Source organism: Mixophyes fleayi, chromosome 8, assembly GCF_038048845.1.
Source record: "Mixophyes fleayi isolate aMixFle1 chromosome 8, aMixFle1.hap1, whole genome shotgun sequence".
NCBI classification, from domain to species: domain Eukaryota; kingdom Metazoa; phylum Chordata; class Amphibia; order Anura; family Limnodynastidae; genus Mixophyes; species Mixophyes fleayi.
In genome coordinates this window covers 48809621-48832793 of record NC_134409.1, presented here as the reverse complement: position 1 = coordinate 48832793, position 23173 = coordinate 48809621, and positions in this window count along the sequence as shown.

Sequence of the window (23173 nt, the reverse complement as noted above, 5' to 3'; positions counted from 1 at the left end):
AAGCCTCCTCATACTCGTAGAAATATTAATTCTATTAATCTTCAACAATTTTGCACCTCTCTCCAACACCTTCTCTCCCCTATCTCTACATTCTCATCCCCTGAGATGGCAGTACCTCATTTTCACCTAACCTTAGCAACGGCCCTTGATCAAGTGGCTCCAGCGACACTTCATACTACACGTCGACTTCGATGTCAACCGTGGCACACCAAAGCAACACGAAATCTTCAAAAACTGTCCCGTAAAGCAGAACGTCACTGGCGTAAATCTCGAAGCTCTAATGACTTCTTCACATATACTTCTGTCTACCACTCCTATCGAAATGCTCTGGACACTGCAAAACAAACATACTTTCAATCTCTTATCTATGCTCAGGCTTCTAACCCCAAACGCCTTTTCAATACATTTAATCATCTTCTCAATCCTCCCACCCCGAACCCTCCATCTACTATCAGTGCTCAGGATCTTGCTTCCTACTTCAAGGACAAGATTGACAAGATCAGACTAGAAATGGTATCCTCTTCCTCAACAAGCCATCAGCTCATTTCCTTCCCACTACCCTCTGACACCCTTTCTTCATTTGACCCCACAAATGAAGAGGAAATTTCTACGCTCTTCTTATCTTCCTACTCTACCTCCTGTCCTCTTGATCCTATTCCCTCGCAAATTGGTAGATCCCTGTCTTCTGTGCTCATTTCACCTCTAACTCAAATCTGTAATCTCTCACTCTCTACTGGCATCTTTCCATCACTATACAAGCATGCAGTGATTACTCCTATTCTAAAAAAACAAAACTCCGACCCAAACTCTCTCTCAAATTACCGTCCCATCTCTCAGCTCCCTTGCCCCTCCAAGCTTCTAGAGAGACTTGCCTACACTCGCCTCACACGCTTTCTTTCCGCAAACAACCTGTTGGATCCTCTTCAGTCTGGCTTTCGTTCTCAACACTCCACAGAGACTGCGCTGACCAAGGTTGTTAATGATCTGATCACTGCTAAGACTGAACGCCATTACTCTCTCCTAATTCTCCTTGATCTCTCGGCTGCATTTGACACCGTTGACCACTCTCTTCTCATACAAACACTGCAATCCCTAGGTCTTCAAGACACAGTTCTATCCTGGTTCTCATCTTACCTCTCTAATCGCTCTTTCACTGTTAATTTCTCTGGAGCCACCTCTGCTCCGCTTCCCCTATCAGTTGGAGTACCACAAGGCTCGGTGCTAGGTCCTCTGCTGTTCTCTATCTATACCGCTTCTCTTGGAAATCTAATAAGTTCCTTTGGCTTTCAGTATCATCTCTATGCGGATGATACCCAAATCTATCTATCCTCTCCTGATATCTCGACATCTGTGTTGTCCCGTGTAACTGACTGTCTTTCTGCCATTTCATCTTGGATGGCCTCTCGTCAACTCAAACTTAATCTTTCTAAAACAGAGTTAATAATATTCCCACCCGCCAACAAGAGCATACCTGACATTTCTATCTCTGTTGATAACATGACCATAAATCCCACCCCACAAGCTCGCTGCCTAGGTGTAATCCTTGATTCACGCCTATCCTTTGTTCCCCACATTGACTCTATATCTAAATCATGTTACATACATCTAAAGAACATTTCCAGAATCCGCACATATCTCACACAAGACACTGCTAAAACCTTAATTCATGCACTAATCATCTCCCGCATTGACTATTGCAATTCCCTCCTTACTGGTCTTCCCAAAAACAGACTCAAACCCCTAAAATCTATTTTACATGCTTCGGCAAGACTGATTTTCCTTGCAAATAGCTATTCCTCTGTTGAATCACTCTGTATGTCTCTACACTGGCTGCCTGTCTTCTACCGAATCCAATATAAAATACTTTTACTAACCTACAAGGCCATCAACAAAGCTGCACCAACATACATCTCCTCTCTTGTCTCAAAATATCTCCCAACTCGGCAACTCCGTTCTGCAAAAGATCTGCGTCTCTCATCCACCCTCATTACATCCTCCCATTCCCGGTTACAGGACTTTTTTCGGGCTGCACCCACTCTATGGAACTCTCTCCCTCGCACAATAAGACTCTCCTCTGTTCTACAAACTTTCAAGCGTTCTCTGAAAACCTACCTATTCAGACAAGCTTATAATATTCCTCAACCACCATCTTAACCTCACTACCTTTAGCCTGTTACACAATTTCACACAAGACAACTACCCCCGGAATAACATTGTTGTGTGACAGGATCATTTAGCTTATGAGTCACCCTACCTTTGCAGTCTGGCTGGGCCAAGATGCAAAATGTATACTTAACCTCATGTGTCAATCTCCCATTGTCCCATAGATTGTAAGCTTGCGAGCAGGGCCTTCTCACCTCTTTGTCTGTTTTACCCAGTTTGTTTATTAGTTTATTACGTTTGTCCCCAATTGTAAAGCGCTACGGAATATGTTGGCGCTATATAAATAAATGATGATGATGATGATGATGTATGTACCAGTTAGAGTGAGTTGCCCCCACTTTTGGAAAGAGGGGGCAACTCACTGACCTATGACCAGCAGTCAACTGGAACATCGTAAACCCTGAACCAATGAAGAATTTTCTTAGTGTTATCTGTGTATAATTGTGACATCATCATTGGTTTTTTTTCTAAACCAAACTGTATATAAGCTGGAATCTGTTACAGGAACAGTCTCTTTGCCGACAGACATCAGCTTTGACGACTGTTCCTGGATCCAGGGAGCACTGCATATGTATCGGTTATACTTTATACTATATTTCTTATTGCATTTTGCTGCTTGTTGCTGTTAAATCTTTTTTGTGCTTTAGAACCACCTTGATCACATCAGACAATTGTTATGGGTGACAATAGATAAGGATATAACAATATGCATAGATTTATTTTAGAGATGAGCGCACTCGGATTTCTGAAATCCGAGCCCACCCGAACGTTGCCGATCCGAGTCGGATCCGAGACAGATCCGGGTATTGGCGCCAAATTCAAATCTGAAACTGAGGCTCTGACTCATAATCCCGTTGTCGGATCTCGCGATACTCGGATCCTATAAATTCCCCGCTAGTCGCCGCCATCTTCACTCGGGCATTGATCAGGGTAGAGGGAGGGTGTGTTAGGTGGTCCTCTGTCCTGGTAGATCTCGTGCTGTGCTGTTTAGTTCTGTGCTGTGCTGTTTAGTTCTGTGCTGTGCTGTGCTGTGCTGTGTTCTGCAGTATCAGTCCAGTGGTGCTGTGTGCTGTGCTCTGTCCTTCTGAGGTCAGTGGTGCTGCTGGGTCCTGTGCTGTGTCCTGTTCAGTCCAGTGGTGCTGTGTCCTGTGCTCTGTGCTTCTAAGGGCATAGTTATTTCCCCATTATTCCCCTGTGTTTAAAAAAATAAAAAAAAGTTATTTAAAAAAATACCAAAAACTAATTTAATTTTTTTTAGTTACCACAAAATTTGCACAACCAATCCTGCAGTATAAGCCCATTGGTACTGCAATATTACCAAGTTCACTCATTCAGCAGCAAAAGTCCATTGGTACTGCAATATTACAAAGTTCACACATTCTGCAGTATCAGTCCAGTGGTGCTGTGTCCTGTGCTCTGTCCTGCTGAGTTCCGTAGTGCTGCTGGGTCCTGTGCCGTGTCCTGTTCAGTCCAGTGGTGCTATGTCCTGTGCTCTGTGCTTCTAAGGGCATAGTTATTTCCCCATTATTCCCAAGTTTTTAAAAAATAAAAAAAAAGTAAAAAAAAATTTAAAATTAAAAATTAAAAAAAATATATATAATTATAACCAAGTTTGCAAAACCAATCCAGCAGTATAAGTCCATTGGTACTGCAATATTACAAAGTTCACACATTCTGCAGTATCAGTCCAGTGGTGCTGTGTCCTGTGCTCTGTCCTGCTGAGTTCCGTAGTGCTGCTGGGTCCTGTGCCGTGTCCTGTTCAGTCCAGTGGTGCTGTGTCCTGTGCTCTGTGCTTCTAAGGGCATAGTTATTTCCCCATTATTCCCAAGTTTTTAAAAAATAAAAAAAAAGTAAAAAAAAATAAAAAATTAAAAATTAAAAAAAATATATATAATTATAACCAAATTTGCAAAACCAATCTAGCAGTATAAGTCCATTGGTACTGCAATATTACAAAGTTCACACATTCTGCAGTATCAGTCCAGTGGTGCTGTGTCCTGTGCTCTGTCCTGCTGAGTTCCGTAGTGCTGCTGGGTCCTGTGCCGTGTCCTGTTCAGTCCAGTGGTGCTGTGTCCTGTGCTCTGTGCTTCTAAGGGCATAGTTATTTCCCCATTATTCCCAAGTTTTTAAAAAATAAAAAAAAAGTAAAAAAAAATTAAAAATTAAAAATTAAAAAAAAATATATATAATTATAACCAAATTTGCAAAACCAATCCAGCAGTATAAGTCCATTGGTACTGCAATATTACCAAGTTCACACATTCTGCAGTATCTTGTGCTACATATAATGGAGACCAAAAATTTGGAGGATAAAGTAGGGAAAGATCAAAACCCACTTCTTCCTAATGCTGAAGCTGCTGCCACTAGTCATGACATAGACGATGAAATGCCATCAACGTCGTCTTCCAAGCCCGATGCCCAATCTCGTAGTACCGGGCATGTAAAATCCAAAAAGCCCAAGTTAAGAAAAAGTAGCAAAAAGAGAAACTTAAAATCATCTGAGGAGAAACGTAAAGTTGCCAATATGCCATTTACGACACGGAGTGGCAAGGAACGGCTTAGGCCCTGGCCCGTGTTCATGACTAGTGGTTCAGCTTCACCCACGGATCTTAGCCCTCCTCCTCCTCCCCCCCCCTACAAAAAATTGAAGAGAGTTATGCTGTCAGCAACAAAACAGCAAACAACTCTGCCTTCTAAAGAGAAATTATCACAAATCCACAAGGCGAGTCCAAGGATGTTGGTGGTTGTCAAGCCTGACCTTCCCATCACTGTACGGGAAGAGGTGGCTCGGGAGGAGGCTATTGATGATGTAGCTGGCGCTGTGGAGGAACTTGATGATGAGGATGGTGATGTGGTTATTGTAAATGAGGCACCAGGGGGGGAAACAGCTGATGTCCATGGGATGAAAAAGCCCATCGTCATGCCTGGTCAGAAGACCAAAAAATGCACCTCTTCGGTCTGGAGTTATTTTTATCCAAATCCAGACAACCAATGTATGGCCATATGTAGCTTATGTAAAGCTCAAATAAGCAGGGGTAAGGATCTTGCCCACCTAGGAACATCCTCCCTTATACGTCACCTGAATAACCTTCATAGTTCAGTGGTTAGTTCAGGAACTGGAGCTAGGACTCTCATCGGTACAGGGACACCTAAATCCCGTGGTCCAGTTGGATACACACCAGCAACACCCTCCTCGTCAACTTCCTCCACAATCTCCATCAGATTCAGTCCTGCAGCCCAAGTAAGCAGCCAGACTGAGTCCTCCTCAATACGGGATTCATCCGAGGAATCCTGCAGCGGTACGCCTACTACTGCCACTGCTGCTGTTGCTGCTGTTAGTCGGTCATCTTCCCAGAGGGGAAGTCGTAAGACCGCTAAGTCTTTCACAAAACAATTGACCGTCCAACAGTCGTTTGCCATGACCACAAAATACGATAGTAGTCACCCTATTGCAAAGCGTATAACTGCGGCTGTAACTGCAATGTTGGTGTTAGACGTGCGCCCGGTGTCCGCCATCAGTGGAGTGGGATTTAGAGGGTTGATGGAGGTATTGTGTCCCCGCTACCAAATCCCGTCGAGATTCCACTTCACTAGGCAGGCGATACCAAAAATGTACAGAGAAGTACGATCAAGTGTCCTCAGTGCTCTAAAAAATGCGGTTGTACCCACTGTCCACTTAACCACGGACATGTGGACAAGTGGTTCTGGGCAAACGAAGGACTATATGACTGTACAGCCCACTGGGTAGATGCATCCCCTTCCGCAGCAACAGCAACAGCTGCATCAGTAGCATCAACTACAAAATGGCTGCTCGTGCAAAGGCAGGCAACATTGTGTATTACAGGCTTTAATAAGAGGCACAACGCTGACAACATATTAGAGAAAATGAGGGAAATGATCTCCCAGTGGCTTACCCCACTTAGACTCTCATGGGGATTTGTGGTGTCAGACAATGCCAGTAACATTGTGCGGGCATTAAATATGGGCAATTTCCAGCACGTCCCATGTTTTGCCCACACCATTAATTTGGTGGTGCAGCATTACCTCAAGAGTGACAGGGGTGTGCAGGAGATGCTTGCGGTGGCGCGCAAAATTGCTGGACACTTTCGGCATTCAGCCAGTGCCTACCGCAGACTAGAGGCACATCAAAAAAGCATGAACCTGCCCTGCCATCACCTCAAACAAGAGGTTGTGACGCGCTGGAACTCCACCCTCTATATGCTGCAGAGGATGGAGGAGCAGCAAAAGGCCATTCAGGCCTACACAGCCACCTACGACATAGGCAAAGGAGTGGGGATGCGCCTCAGTCAAGCGCAGTGGAGACTGATTTCCGTGTTGTGCAAGGTTCTGCAGCCATTTGAACTTGCCACACGAGAAGTCAGTTCCGACACTGCCAGCTTGAGTCAGGTCATTCCCCTGATCAGGCTGTTGCAGAAGCAGCTGGAGAAAGTGAGGGAGGAGCTGGTAAGTCATTGCGATTACACCAAGCATGTAGCTCTTGTGGATGTAGCCCTTCGTACGCTTTGCCAGGATCCGAGGGTGGTCACTCTTTTAAAGTCAGAGGAATACATTCTGGCCACCGTGCTCGATCCTCGGTTTAAAGCGTATGTTGTGTCTCTGTTTCCGGCGGACACAAGTCTACAGCAGTGCAAAGACCTGCTGGTCAGGAGATTGTCCTCTGAAGAGGACCGTGACATGCCAACAGCTCCACCCTCATTTTCTTCCACATCTATGGCTGCGAGGAAAAAGCTCAGTTTTCCCAAAAGAGGCACTGGCGGGGATGCTGATAACATCTGGTCCGGACTGAAGGACCTGCCAACCATTGCAGACATGTCTACTCTCGCTGCATTGGATGCTGTCACAATAGAAAAAATTGTGGATGATTACTTTGCTGACACCATCCAAGTAGACATGTCAGACAGTCCATATTGTTACTGGCAGGAAAAAAAGGCAGTTTGGAAGCCCCTGTACAAACTGGCTCTATTTTACCTGAGTTGTCCCCCCTCCAGTGTGTACTCGGAAAGAGTTTTTAGTGCAGCGGGGAACCTGGTCAGTGAGCGGCGAAGGAGGTTGCTTCCTCATAACGTTGAAAAAATGATGTTTATAAAAATGAATAATCAATTCCTCAATGAAGTACAGCACTGCCCTCCAGATACTACAGAGGGACCTGTGGTTGTGGAGTCCAGCGGGGACGAATTGATAATGTGTGATGAGGAGGAAGTACACACTGTAGGGGGAGAGGAATCAGAGGTTGAGGATGAGGACGACATCTTGCCTCAGTAGAGCCTGTTTAGTCTGTACAGGGAGAGATGAATAGCTTTTTTGGTGTGGGGGCCCAAACAAACCAATCATTTCAGCCAAAGTTGTTTGGTAGGCCCTGTCGCTGAAATGATTGGTTTGTTAAAGTGTGCATGTCCTATTTCAACAACATAAGGGTGGGTGTGAGGGCCCAAGGACAATTCCATCTTGGAACTTTTTTTTTGCATTATATGACCAATCAACAGTCGTTTGCCATGTTCAAAAAGTAAAACCAAATTTAAACAAATTCAAGAAATTAAACCAAAAGTAAAATGCCCTGTCATAATTTAAAACAAGAGGTATTGACGTGCTCTAAAACTACTGTATTGTTGTTTATATTTTATAAACACTACACTTGAAAGCTTGATTCTTTCAATAAAAAAGTAACTGTCCATTGCACGAATATTTGCAACAGGGACAATTTTAGGGTTAAGAAAGTCAACTAATAACACTTCGACGCTGTCTGTCTTTATAAACACTACACTTGGAAGTTGGAGGAGGTATTGTGGCCCCGGCACCAAATTTACTACCGGGGCCACTCCACTGTGCAGTCCATATTTAGGTGTATCAGATATTAAACAACGGTGACAGTTGATGCCCAATTTTTTAATTATATTGTGGCCTCGGTACCAAATTGTGTACCGGGGCCACCACACTACGCAGTCCATACCCTTTTTTGGTGGAATTCTGACCCGTGGAGGGTTTTTTAATTATATTGTGGCCTCTGTACCAAATTGTGTACCGGGGCCACCACACTACGCAGTCAAGATAGATAGATGCGTATCATAGATAAAGTACATTCAGTGGTGTGGGGCAAATTGAAAAATATTCAAAATGCACTGACATTATCAAAAACAAGAGGTTGTCACACGCTAAAACTCCAACATGTATATGATGGAGAGGATGGAGGAGCAGCCATATGTGCAGTGTAATGCAGACCTGTTGAAGGTTTTTTATATATTTTATTGTGGTGCCCAGTGCCCACTCCTCTACGCAGTCCAGATACATTTATTGGTGTGAATCATAAAACTTCAGGGTTTTTAATATATATTGTGGTGACCCACTCCTCTACGCAGTCCAGATACATTTATTGGTGCGAATCATACAAGTTGATGGTTTTCTTATTATATATATTGTGGTGACCCACTCCTCTACGCAGTCCAGATACATTTATTGGTGCGAATCATAAAAGTTCAGGGTTTTTAATATATATTGTGGTGACCCACTCCTCTACGCAGTCCAGGTACATTTATTGGTGCGAATCATACAAGTTCAGGGTTTTTAATATATATTGTGGTGACCCACTCCTCTACGCAGTCCAGGTACATTTATTGGTGCGAATCATACAAGTTGATGGTTTTCTTATTATATATATTGTGGTGACCCACTCCTCTACGCAGTCCAGGTACATTTATTGGTGCGAATCATACAAGTTGATGGTTTTCTTATTATATATATTGTGGTGACCCACTCCTCTACGCAGTCCAGATACATTTATTGGTGCGAATCATAAAAGTTCAGGGTTTTTAATATATATTGTGGTGACCCACTCCTCTACGCAGTCCAGGTACATTTATTGGTGCGAATCATACAAGTTGATGGTTTTCTTATTATATATATTGTGGTGACCCACTCCTCTACGCAGTCCAGATACATTTATTGGTGCGAATCATAAAAGTTCAGGGTTTTTAATATATATTGTGGTGACCCACTCCTCTACGCAGTCCAGGTACATTTATTGGTGCGAATCATACAAGTTCAGGGTTTTTAATATATATTGTGGTGACCCACTCCTCTACGCAGTCCAGGTACATTTATTGGTGCGAATCATACAAGTTCAGGGTTTTTAATATATATTGTGGTGACCCACTCCTCTACGCAGTCCAGGTACATTTATTGGTGCGAATCATACAAGTTGATGGTTTTCTTATTATATATATTGTGGTGACCCACTCCTCTACGCAGTCCAGGTACATTTATTGGTGCGAATCATACAAGTTGATGGTTTTCTTATTATATATATTGTGGTGACCCACTCCTCTACGCAGTCCAGATACATTTATTGGTGCGAATCATAAAAGTTCAGGGTTTTTAATATATATTGTGGTGACCCACTCCTCTACGCAGTCCAGATACATTTATTGGTGCGAATCATACAAGTTGATGGTTTTCTTATTATATATATTGTGGTTACCCACTCCTCTACGCAGTCCAGATACATTTATTGGTGCGAATCATAAAAGTTCAGGGTTTTTAATATATATTGTGGTGACCCACTCCTCTACGCAGTCCAGGTACATTTATTGGTGCGAATCATACAAGTTCAGGGTTTTTAATATATATTGTGGTGACCCACTCCTCTACGCAGTCCAGGTACATTTATTGGTGCGAATCATACAAGTTGATGGTTTTCTTATTATATATATTGTGGTGACCCACTCCTCTACGCAGTCCAGGTACATTTATTGGTGCGAATCATACAAGTTGATGGTTTTCTTATTATATATATTGTGGTGACCCACTCCTCTACGCAGTCCAGATACATTTATTGGTGCGAATCATAAAAGTTCAGGGTTTTTAATATATATTGTGGTGACCCACTCCTCTACGCAGTCCAGGTACATTTATTGGTGCGAATCATACAAGTTGATGGTTTTCTTATTATATATATTGTGGTGACCCACTCCTCTACGCAGTCCAGATACATTTATTGGTGCGAATCATAAAAGTTCAGGGTTTTTAATATATATTGTGGTGACCCACTCCTCTACGCAGTCCGGGTACATTTATTGGTGCGAATCATACAAGTTCAGGGTTTTTAATATATATTGTGGTGACCCACTCCTCTACGCAGTCCAGGTACATTTATTGGTGCGAATCATACAAGTTCAGGGTTTTTAATATATATTGTGGTGACCCACTCCTCTACGCAGTCCAGGTACATTTATTGGTGCGAATCATACAAGTTGATGGTTTTCTTATTATATATATTGTGGTGACCCACTCCTCTACGCAGTCCAGGTACATTTATTGGTGCGAATCATACAAGTTGATGGTTTTCTTATTATATATATTGTGGTGACCCACTCCTCTACGCAGTCCAGATACATTTATTGGTGCGAATCATAAAAGTTCAGGGTTTTTAATATATATTGTGGTGACCCACTCCTCTATGCAGTCCAGGTACATTTATTGGTGCGAATCATACAAGTTGATGGTTTTCTTATTATATATATTGTGGTGACCCACTCCTCTACGCAGTCCAGATACATTTATTGGTGCGAATCATAAAAGTTCAGGGTTTTTAATATATATTGTGGTGACCCACTCCTCTACGCAGTCCAGGTACATTTATTGGTGCGAATCATACAAGTTCAGGGTTTTTAATATATATTGTGGTGACCCACTCCTCTATGCAGTCCAGGTACATTTATTGGTGCGAATCATACAAGTTCAGGGTTTTTAATATATATTGTGGTGACCCACTCCTCTACGCAGTCCAGGTACATTTATTGGTGCGAATCATACAAGTTGATGGTTTTCTTATTATATATATTGTGGTGACCCACTCCTCTACGCAGTCCAGAAAGATACCTCGTTGCAACGTTTTGGACTAATAACTATATTGTGAGGTGTTCAGAATACACTGTAAATTAGTGGAAATGCTTGTTATTGAATGTTATTGAGGTTACTAATAGCATAGGAGTGAAAATAAGCCCAAAAACTTGATTTTTAAACTTTTTATGTTTTTTCCAAAAAAAATCCGAATCCAAAACCTTAAATCCGAACCAAGACCTTTCGTCAAGTGTTTTGCGAGACAAATCCGAACCCCAAAAATAATGAAAATCCGGATCCAAAACACAAAACACGAGACCTCAAAAGTCGCCGGTGCACATCCCTAATTTATTTGCATATCATCACTGAGTATGTGAAAGAGAAAAAGGCGCGCTTCTTTAAATTAATGAAATGTTGTCAAGTAAATAAAATCATTTGAGATGGCAGCCAAGGACAAATGAGTCCAATGTGCATCTGCAAACAAAAGAAAGTTGTTGTCCAGCACTCACAAACAAACAATATATAATTCACTATATATCAGCATATACATAAAAGAGAATTTAGTGCACAATATAGCTATATTGGGATTAAGCTCACTTGCCAACATCAAGGCATCTCCTGTAGGTGAGTCCCTAAACTAGTGATACAATTTTATATACGGAAAATATAAATCACCACTAAGTATACAGGATTTTCAAACTACAGTACAGGGAATAGTAAATAATACAAGGAATTACATATTAATATACAGGGACAGTCCCAGGATTTAACCATTTATTCTTGATATTTTTCCTCCCTAGAAATGTTCCTAATTTTCCGTATTGTCCAGTATAATTCATTTTCATTCTGCATGTTAGAAGCAAGTCTTACTATTCCTTTTCTACGGGCTTCATATGTTCATACATACTGAAGAGGAGAACTTAAAATGCAAAAACAGTATGTTCTAATGAAAATCAGTGAACATATTGTGATGAGGATTGTCCGCCAAAACAGAATGGCACGCAATCTGCTAAATACTAGAAACTGTCCCTGGAAAATGCTGGCTGATTTGCAAGTGCTTTAACAGACTATTAAATATATATATATATATATATATATATATATATATATATATATATATATATATATATATATATACACATTATATATGGAAGAGGTTCCTCTTCCATATATAGTTAGTTTATTGTAAATTTAAATCAAGTCAATTTTAGACACCTGCTCACAAGCAGAGGTTCGACAAGAAGGAATCCCAACTAAAGCACTTTAAGATGATTCAGGCAATCAGACCAAACTCCAAAGCTAGATTAACAAGGCAGCTGATGCTTCTGAAGCTACAGACAATCTTATAAGATAGGTCAGTGGTTCAAGTGGAAATTTAGAAGTGGCGGTGGAAAATGGAAGTGAATGGAATTTGAAAATTTTTCAATGAAGGCAGTAGGAGAAGTGGCAGTATGGTACAGGAGGGATGTCCTGAGAGTACATTATTTAGAGTATGAATCCTACATTCCTAAATTGGCATGTAGATATATACCATATTAGGTTTGACACTGTATTTGTAACCTAAGCCTATAACTTTAAATCTAGGATAGGAATATGAGAATTACACCCTTAATTCATATTTGCAGAGGGCAAGAATTGATATGTGTAATGATACAGTAGAAATTTGTTAGATATCATAGTAGCCATTTACTGTGTAGGAGCATGGTGGTAATTTGTTGTACAGCTAATGCCTTCATTAGCTATGTAGGAGCATAGGGTGACTTGTTGTGGAGGAGTGTAAGGTCCTGAGAGGAGATGTGCCTCACAGGGCGACTAACTCCTAGTACCTAAAGACGATTCGCGTGGATGACTGGATCCTACCTCGTTCCCGGATCGGGAAGTTCTCTGTACGCTCATGAATAACACCTAAGAGGAGAAACAGAGTTAAACCAAGCCTACCAGGAAAGGGCTGTCCGAGAATACGGCAATGAACAAGGACACTCTCAGTACAAGCCCACTTGCCGCCTCCTCACTTTGCTCTCGCCAAGGCACGGGGGACTACAGGCACTTGAGACCAGGACTAGTCCCGCCTCAAGTACCTCGCATACCTCCCGGTGAGGGCCTACCTGAAAGGGGGAATCGAGCGTGATACTCACCGGGACACTCCCACTTCGGATCCGGTTCTCCTGCACCTCCCTGACACCTGCGGATGACAAGGAACACACAGCCTCCCTCTGCGCTCTCAGTGGGACTAAGATGGGCACCCACAAAACTAAACTGACTAAAAAACAGCGACCCGACCCTAACAACGCTCTAATGGTCGGCAACGCAACTAAGTCAAACAACTATGACTAACTAGGTGTGGTGCACTATCGGAACTGCTCACTAACCACTACGGGGAACACCAGCCAGTGTGTACGGACTATACCGGAGGGCGGTTCCTAACCCCCTCACCCAGGTCTAACCAAGGAAACTGTCTCCTTACTATGGGGTCACCCACGGACCCTAAGGACCGGCTGCACCAGGCCCGACTGAGGCTCGCTGGAACAGCACATTAACCCGCGGGCCGACTGCCGCGCGGAACAGCCGATCAAAACTGAACCACCCGACTGCCTGTACTCGGGTATCCTTACACCCGGAACCACAGGATGACATGCACAGAACTCTGGCTTGGGGACCCTCAACCAGAACCACGGGCCACCCCTGGAACTGCCTCAAGGTGTGCTGCACTGCCACCGACTCACTCAGTCACCCCCTCTGGGAAACAGCGTGACCCCAGGGACGGGAAAACTATGCGTGTTCTTCCCTGACTATGTGTAAGCTGGTAACTACACCTGTCCCCACAGCACGGGTTAGCACAGGAAAACACAGGAAACAAGAGCCTACCTATAATGGGGGCCTGACGTCTTGCCCCTGGACACAATTGTGTAGCACACCCCAAAATACAGTAATACAAACAATACTCGCCGCATAGACAAAATAAATGCAGTATACAGTACTTTGTACGCTACTCACCAGAGCACACAGCTGCTAGCCAACCAGCCAGTTGCTACAGCACCACAGGAGCCTCCGCTCTACTGTACCTCCTAACTCCGTGTGCTCACCTCAGACAGGACAGCGCCTATACTCACAAGGCTCTCACGCCTCTAACACACCACCAGGGCCTTCTGCCCTTCACACCATGGGCCTCTCTGCCCAGCTACATACAGAGCCTTGTACTCTGTTTACGGGCCTTAGCCCCCTCTCTAACTCAGGGCTCTGAGCCCACTAACTAGGGCCTTATGCCCTGCTACCTAGGGGCACTAGCCCCTGCCTACTTAGGCCTTGAGGCCTCCCTCTCTAACTACTAGGGCCTTGTGCCCTTCCTCAACCTATGGGCTATCAGCCCCCTACTCAGGCCCTGTGACCTTCCTATGGCCTCTAGGCCACTAGCTACCTAAGGGCCTTGTGCCCTTGCACCTGGGCCCCTTACACCCCCTACATAGCTAACTAACAGGGTCTTGTGCCCTTTTACAACTATATGGCCTACTGGCCCACTACTTCATAAGGGCCTAGTGCCCAGTTCCTTGGGCCTTGCGCCCCTAATTTACTGCTGCACGGGCCTTGTGCCCAACCGTGGCCACGGGCCTAGTGCCCAAGTTTAGCAGATGTGCTGCGGGTGTGGGCCTGGAAGAGATGTTCCCCGGCAAGGGCCTTACCTGGTGCTGTCTTCGGGCAGCGTCTCCTGGACTCCTTCCCCTTCTGCCACCACTGCTGGTCTCCGCTGGCTTCTTGGCTTCTTATCTTGATCCCGCAGCTCTCCGCGACACATCCTGCTCCTTCTCTCTCCGCCGACGAACTAAAAATGGCGGTGCGCGCGCCGACTTAAATAGTCAGCGACGCGCTGACGTCATCACGTAGCGTCGACGCGACGCTACGCGATGACGTGGCGGGTCCTGATTGACCCGCCGCCGCGTAACTTCAAACGGCCGGGAGGTGAGCCCTGATTGGCTCACCGCCTCGGCCGAACAGAGGGGACCGCCGCCGCCCGAAGACGGACGACGACCCCATCCAGGTAAGTCCTCCACAGGAGCTTGGTGGTCATTTGCTGGGAAGAGCATGGTGGTCACTTGCTGTGGAGGAACATGACATTAATTTGCTGCAGGAGAGCAGGACAGTCGTTTGCTGTGGAGGAGCTTAGTGATCATGTGATATGGAGTAGGATGACTGTCACTTGCTGTGTAGGAATATGATGGCCTTTTGCTCTATAGGAGCATGATAGTTGTAGACTGTGTAGGAGAATGACAGTCACTTACCGTAGACATTTGTCATCAAATGCCACGACACTGCACATCATGATGGTCATCACACAGGGTGTGGGGTTCTATATGGTCATGCATGTATGGTGTAGCTCTTTGAAAAAAAAATTCATTCGGTGTGTATAACCATGCCCACTTCCAGAAAGCCACCCCTTATTTAGGTGCAGTGAATGAAAGGCCCATCATCATTTTCAACTCCGGGCCTAATAGAACCTTACTCCAACACTGTAAAACTCGTACAATTAAAGTACAAATAATCATTAAAAGTGCTGCATAAAAATCAGCAAGGTAACGACTTGTAGTCAGGAACAACCACTATAAGGTAAGTGAATCTACTCCCACGTCCACAAAGGCTCATCTAGTGGTAGGCATAAGAGAACATTTCACGTTCTTCCAAAGGCAGCTCTTCCACATAATGAGAAATGATCAGTCACAAAGAACCATCTGAATAGGGATCAAATTGTGCACTACCAACAAGACATGCAACTAGCACATTTTATCAAAACCTACAAGATAAACATAGCAGACACAGCAAATTAAAACCATCCACCATGGTCATAAAAATCTAACATCACAAATGTCCATCCTGGTTTCTCTAGTTCAAACTCATCTGAGGACATAAGAAAGAGAGTGTGGTTATCAGTGTCCTGTTCTGTTTACCACTAGATGAAACTATCGTACCTGTGTGGTCTGGTGAGTAGATTCACTTGCCTTTCTGGGGTTGTTCACGGCTGTCAGCCCAGGTATGACTGTTGATTTCTTGCATACTGTTAAAGTCTGTTTGTATCAATGAATTGGAACAGAAGGTTGAAATTTATGTTGAAATACAAACATGGAGCACAAAGTCCATCAACCTGGACCAGGAGATTAATATCTGTACAGTCAGATGTCATATATATTTGAATGAAAAAATCAGTAGAAGTCTAAAGTTAATTGTAAAAAGAATGTTAATCGCAAAGAATTAACCCAATGCTTATTGCATTTTGAAATAAGGTAGGTTAAACACAAGGCCATAGCACTAAGACACAGTGGAAATTGGTCATGTTGGCAAATCTGGGGTTTTATGAAAAAAAATGTTTATAATAATAATTGGAAAGCTGGGAAGAATGTCACATCCACTGATACATATGGCAAATAATGGGTGTTTTGAGGAGTTAACAGGCTGTTTAGTGGTTTTGAAACACTCTGCACATCCACAGGGTGGCCACGCTCACATTGTGATGTTGTCATGAGATGTTCCACCATCTGTCCCAATGCAAGGAACGACAAAGTTGGGAGGTAAGGGTAAGTGAATGGATTTGTAGACCAAGATGGCCACATCAACGTTTGCAAAGTTTGTGGGGAAATAGGTAGATTGGGGGGATATCCGTTGCTGACTGTCGCATGAGTGTGTTACTTTTGCATCCACATGCAAAACAAAATTGAGATAAAGTTGTGGAGAGGGAACATTAAGCTGGTGCTTCCTGCTGGGAATGGGTGAGCAAACCTTATTTCCCCTACAGGAGGACTTCATTTTTCTAGGTACCAGAGATGGGGCCTTGTCCTATATGCATTTTGCGCCATCCAGGTGTATGTTTGCAAAAAAGCACATTTCCAGGCACACCTGAATCGTGAGGGATTCATGTAACAAAGAGAGTCTTGGGGGTAAATGTATCAAGCTGAGAGTTTTCCGGCGAGTTTGAAAAACCAATCAGATTCTAGCTATCATTTATTTCGTACATTCTACAAAATGACAGCTAGAATCTGATTGGTTGCTATAGGCAACATCTCCACTTTTCAAACCCGCTGGCAAACTCTCAGCTTGATACATTTACCCCTTGATGTTCACTCACGTTATAATATAAGGTATAAATAAAGTAAATCCAGGCACTAGGTAAGAAGAAAAGTGTAAAGCTGACATTAATGAAGTGTGGTGGTCGAGTATTGATGGGAATCCTTCCCTTACCTTGTCCTCCAGACACGAGTCAGGTTCTTTTCTCTTTTGGATATCCGGTGGTCAGGAGATAAATACTTCAATGAAAGGGACAAAGTTGGTCAAACAACTTGATTTTATTGAGAATGCGGTAAGGATAGTTTTGGTAAGACACCGCGCCACTGACCCCTTCAGCTCAATAGTAATGACGAAATAATGCGTCTGATCAGCATAGAGCACAACAGCATTTAACATATAACATACACCTGGTGAGTATAAGGCAGAATAACGATAACATCTTCAATACACATTGTCTAATAAGGCACACTGGTAATCACAGTTACTACTTTCACGTTAACAGTATCTGACTGGTGATGATGCAATAACCATCAATAATAACCCATCAAGACTCTTACGGTCACTACCGCGCCCACTAGAGGGCTACTTCTTATTCAGGTGTTTGGGGTACCGTGATATTCCCTATGGCTCAGGCGCCCCACTTTTAGCATCTACTGCTGAGTTAACTTGAATTGCAGCGGTACCACTAACACTGAATGTCACACCTTCAATATTAATAAATCAATTCTTAGGTAAATCACATAACATTAACATCATCTAAAACATTTGGTGCACCAATATTATCCCCGGTAACGTTACCATATTTTCCACTTAGTCCTGGGCTGACCTGTGCACAGGAATTTGGGTAGTGTTCCAATGTCCTGCAGAGGTTTCCATCAAGGGTTAAGTATTATAGTAGAAAGCAGAGCTGTTGCTCATTTCAGCCACAAGATGGCGCTGTTCTCTCAACAGTCAATGAATCTCTATCAGCACATGTACTCTGCAGCAGGGTATAATGTCCAGATATCAGCACACACACACACAGGATATAGCTGAAACGACCGTCTTAATTGTTCCCTGCAGCCTGTGTATATGTATGATCTGGGGGGGAAAGCTCTCACAATCTTTCCTTGTACAAGAATGCAATGTCAGTTTTGGATAGATTCTCTCATCACTCTTCCTTCTGACACTGGGGTGTGTACAATACACTGCAGGCTAGGGTTTTACCTGGAGACGGTTCTGCAGTTAGTGGAGATTGTCTTTGGCGCCCCACTGCGTGTCCCCAGCTGTCCTCCGTCCGCTTTGTTGGCAATGTCACAGTTCTGGCAGCAGCTTATCTTCTCTCTGCTCGGCTGCACATCCTCCCCCTTGTTCCTTCTACCATGCTGCTCTCTCTCTCTCTCCTCCTTCCTGCACAACCTCTTCCTGTTACTCCCCCAGCCAATCAGGGCCTTCATCCTCCTCCTGTCAATCACTCCTGGGCACAAGTTTTCAGGAGCACAATTAACCCCTTGTAGCCCTGAATTTTAAAAGCGTTTATGCACTCCTCTGTGCTGTTCAACAGGGCTTTGGGGTACCACAGATGGCTGGACTACGAAGTGACACTTTCACTGTTTATACCATGGACATATTCTGCATCTACAAAACTAGGGGCAAACCGATCTTCCAGGCAGCAATACTAGGGCCGGAAATATATTATGTTACGTTGTTATTAACAAAATATGTCAGCAAATAAATCAGTAGATTTTAAAAAAACTGTTTCAAAAAGCTTGTACAATTTATTAAGAGTAACACATAGCACATCCATATAATATTGCTGAAATAAGAATTAATTAAAAAGGAAATAATATTTGTTAATGTTGGATGTAAATAAAGAATATTTTAACAATCTATTCCCATTATTTATCTTTTGTCAAATATGAGAGTAGTTTATCCTCTTAAGCTTCTAAATAGAGCTTCATGCTGGAAATACAGTGCATTTGTGAATTCTTTGCTAAAGGAAAATGCATTAAAACATATTGACGATTCAGAGAATTTCACTCAATCTATTTTTAATAACTCCCCACCTCACTCCATTTAATTTTGTTCCAGTATTCCTCTCTCTGCAGTTAAATTTACTTCTCCACAGGAAAGAGAACGTTACCTTACCACCACCTTCCTTACTCATTCAGAGGAGCTGGTCGCACTGTAATCACGTAGATCCCTGCATTCATGTGAACACAACTCTCGCTTCTAAGCATTTGCTCCATGACTACTGAAAGTTCAGACACACACTGACACATCCCCTGGCAGCTGTGTGGATGTCAGGATTCTTGCAGAGCTGAACAAGTTATTATATGTTTTAAACATTTCATCATTTTTAATGGAAACACATTTAAAAGCAAGGAATTTCCATGAAAATGTCAGGCTGCACTGCAATACCACTTGTCTGAGATAACATGTTGATTTAAAGGTGCTTCAGAGACCAAACTGTTTAACTACAATTTGAAATAAAGTATTTGGACATAGCATACATCACTCCCTAAAATATCCATCTATATTTTTGGCAACTCAAACATTCCCATATGAAGTTTGCAAATGTTCAAAAGAAGTCCTGGCCAGCAGCCGTTCTATGTGTATCATACACTCTTCAAGGAATAGGGATATAAAGCATGCGTGATACAAGGGAGATGGCTGGCAGCCAAGACTGATTTTAAACATCTGTGAATCATGGGGCATATTTAATTGTTTGCATTATATCCAAAATTAACGAGCTGTGCGCACCATTACCGTCATTACGGTAATAGTGACGGTAAATACCGGTATTACGGTACTTTTCTCGCTGGATTTCAGCTCGCTGAAATCCGGTTTACTATTACCGTAATACCAGTAATAGTTTTTCCGCGGCGGAAACCGCCGAGAATTGAATATGCCCCATGGAGTTCGATAGCAGAAAGCTCCTGCAGGTCCATCTAAACTTACCTTTTCTATGTGTTTTTAATTTAAGTCTTCACCAACACTGCTGGGAGACTATTGCATGGATACATCACCCTTTCCGCAAAACAGTTCTTCCTTAAGTCACTTTTCATTATTTCTCCCTAGAGATTACCAGGGATATATTAAGTGGCAATGTAACCTCCCTCTCCAGGCAATTAATACCTCTTCCATTACAATCAAGTATTCTACTGTCTTTTCCCACCACTGTTTTACCTTAATACCATCTGAAACTGTAACTCTAATGTCTCTTTCCTCTGCTGTTAGCATTACCTCACCATACATTCAGAATTATGCTATAAGAATTTGTGCTCCGTAAACACTATATGGACAAAAGTATTTGGCCACACCTGTTAATTATTGAATTGAGGTGTTTCAGTCAGACCCGTTGCCAGAGGTGTATAAAACCAAGCACCTAGCCATGCAGTCTCCATTTGCAAACATTTGTGAAACAAAATAGGTCGTTCTGAAGAGCTCAGTGACTTTAAGCGTGGTACTGTGATAGGATGCCACCTTTGCGATAAGACGGTTCGTGAAATTTCATCCCTGTGGGATATTCCACAGTCAACTGTAAGCAGGGCTGCCAAGAGGAATTCAGGGCCCCGGTACAGAAACCTCATGGGGCCCCCTGATGCAGGCCAGAAATTTTTTGCCGCAAAAATGGGGGCGTGGCTATGGTGGGAGTGGTTACACAATTGGGGCATGGCTATGCATAATTGTGTCCGGCCCCATGTCTACCAGGTTAAAAGCACTAGTCCACCTTCCTACCGAAAAAAACCTGCATTGCTGCGTACACCATTGGTGTAGCGCCCGCTTGCCGGAGCATGACATATGGGGGAGTATATGGGGGCACTTTTGTGTGACATAAAATGAATTTAGACTGTAAGCTCCAACAGGGCAGGGACTGATGTGGGGGAGTTCTCTGTACAGCGCTGCGGAATCAGTGGCGCTATATAAATAGATGATGATGATGATGATCTGTTTCTCTGACAGAGAAATTAAAACTTCTTGAAGCTCCCTATAATAAGGGACAAATCACGAGGACGATGGGAGGAATTGGAAAAGGACGCACAGTACTTCACCTACTGAACATTTTCTGATTAGAAAATGTTCAGTTAGAAAACGTCTCTTAAAAGTGTCTAGTTTCTGCACCATCCCCTCCCACAGTTCTCTCACACCTTAAACCACTCTCTGTGCTCCATCCCTATAATCCTCTGTTTTGGACACCTATCCTACCTATACTTGTAGTATTTTCAGCACAGTTCCCTTCAGAAGACACTGATGTCTAAGAATATGGTGGTAGAATATTCATTTCCAAAAAGTGTGGTCCACGAATTTATAGAGGAAACAAATAAGGAACATTAATCTTTGCTTTGGATGTGTTACACATAATAATTCTACTTACATTGTTGTTCCCTGTTCACTGCAGCCTGCTCCCTGCTCCCTGCTCCCTGCTCCCTGCTCCCTGCACAGAAAACAGCTTTGACTCGCGCTCCTTACAGGCACGGTCACAGGCTGTAAACAAGTTCCACAAAGTCACGCGAGAGCACAGTCTCACGTGACGTCATCGCATTGTCTGTGCGCCGCGGCCGGCACTACAGTAGCGCAACCCCGAGCCCGAACCCGGACCGAACCCTACCCCCCCCCAACATGGAAAAAGTTTTTTTTTATAAAAAAAAAAATTAAAAAAATCGGCAGTGCAGCCCCGGGCCCCCTGGCATACCCGGGCCCGGGTAAATAGTACCCGCTCCCCCCCCCTCTCGGCGGCCCTGACTGTAAGTCATATTATTAGAAAGTGGCAGCGTTTAGGAACAATTGCCACAAAGCGGAAGACCACATAACGTCACAAAACGGGGTCAGCGACTTCTAAGGCGCACAATTGTAAAGCGCTACGGAATTTGCTGGCGCTATATAAATAAATGATGATGATGATGATGATGATGGTGCGTAAAAGTCGCCAACACTCTGCTGATTCCATAGCTGAAGAGTTCCAAACTTCCACTGGCATTAATGTAAGTACAAAAATTGTGCAGCGGGAGCTTAATGAAATGGGTTTCCATTGCCGAGCAGCTGCATGTAAGCCTCACATCACCAAGACCAATGCCAAGCATTGGATAGAGTGGTGTAAAGCACACTGACACTTGACTGTGGAGCAGTGGAAACGTGTTCCGTGGAGAAACGAATCACACTTCTCAGTTTGGCTGTCAGATGGGCGAATCTGGGTTCGGCGGATGCTGGGAGAACGTTACCTGCCTAACTGCATCATGCCAACTGTGAAGGTTTGTGGTGGGGGGGGGGGGGTAATGGTATAGGGCTATTTTTCAGGATGTGGACCCCAGTGCACAAAGCAAGGACTACAAAGACATGGCTTGATGAGTTCGGTGTGGAAGAACTTGACTTCCCCGTACAGAGCCCTGACCTCAACCCCATCGAACACCTTTGGGATGAACTGGAACGGAGATTGGGAGCCAGGCCTCCTCATCCAACATCAGTGCCTGACCTAATAAATGCTCTACAGAATGAATGGGCACAAACTCCCACAGAAACACTCCAACATCTAGTGGAAAGCCTTCCAAGAAGAGTGACAGATGTTATCGCTGCAAAAGGGAGACCAACTCCATATTAAAGTATATGTGTTTGAATACAATGTCATTACAGTCCCTGTTGGTGTAATGGTCAAGCGTCCAAATACTTTTTTCCATATAGTGTATAGTTTTCACACTTTGCTAAATTTAAGATTCCTCACTTTAGTCCATTTCTCTATTTTGTTTTTGCATTTTCAATACACATTTATACACATTTATTTAACCACTTTGAGTCATCAGCAAAAACACGTATCTTCCCTTGTAGACCACAAATAACATAACCAATGCTTGCATTAAACAAAACAGGACCCAGGATTGCTTCACTGGTTACCAATCCCTTCATTTGTGATTACACCATTGACTACAACACCATCTCCTGTCCTTTAGCTTAATGTTTATCCATTTCATCAGTTAAATCAAACATTTTCTATATTGTGGCAAACTATATCAAGTGCCTTGATAAGATCTAAATAAGCTATATACACTAATCCACACTGATCTATCATTTTATTTGCCAATTAAAACAAATCCATTAGATTTCACAAGATCTCCCCGAAACAGATCCATGCTGC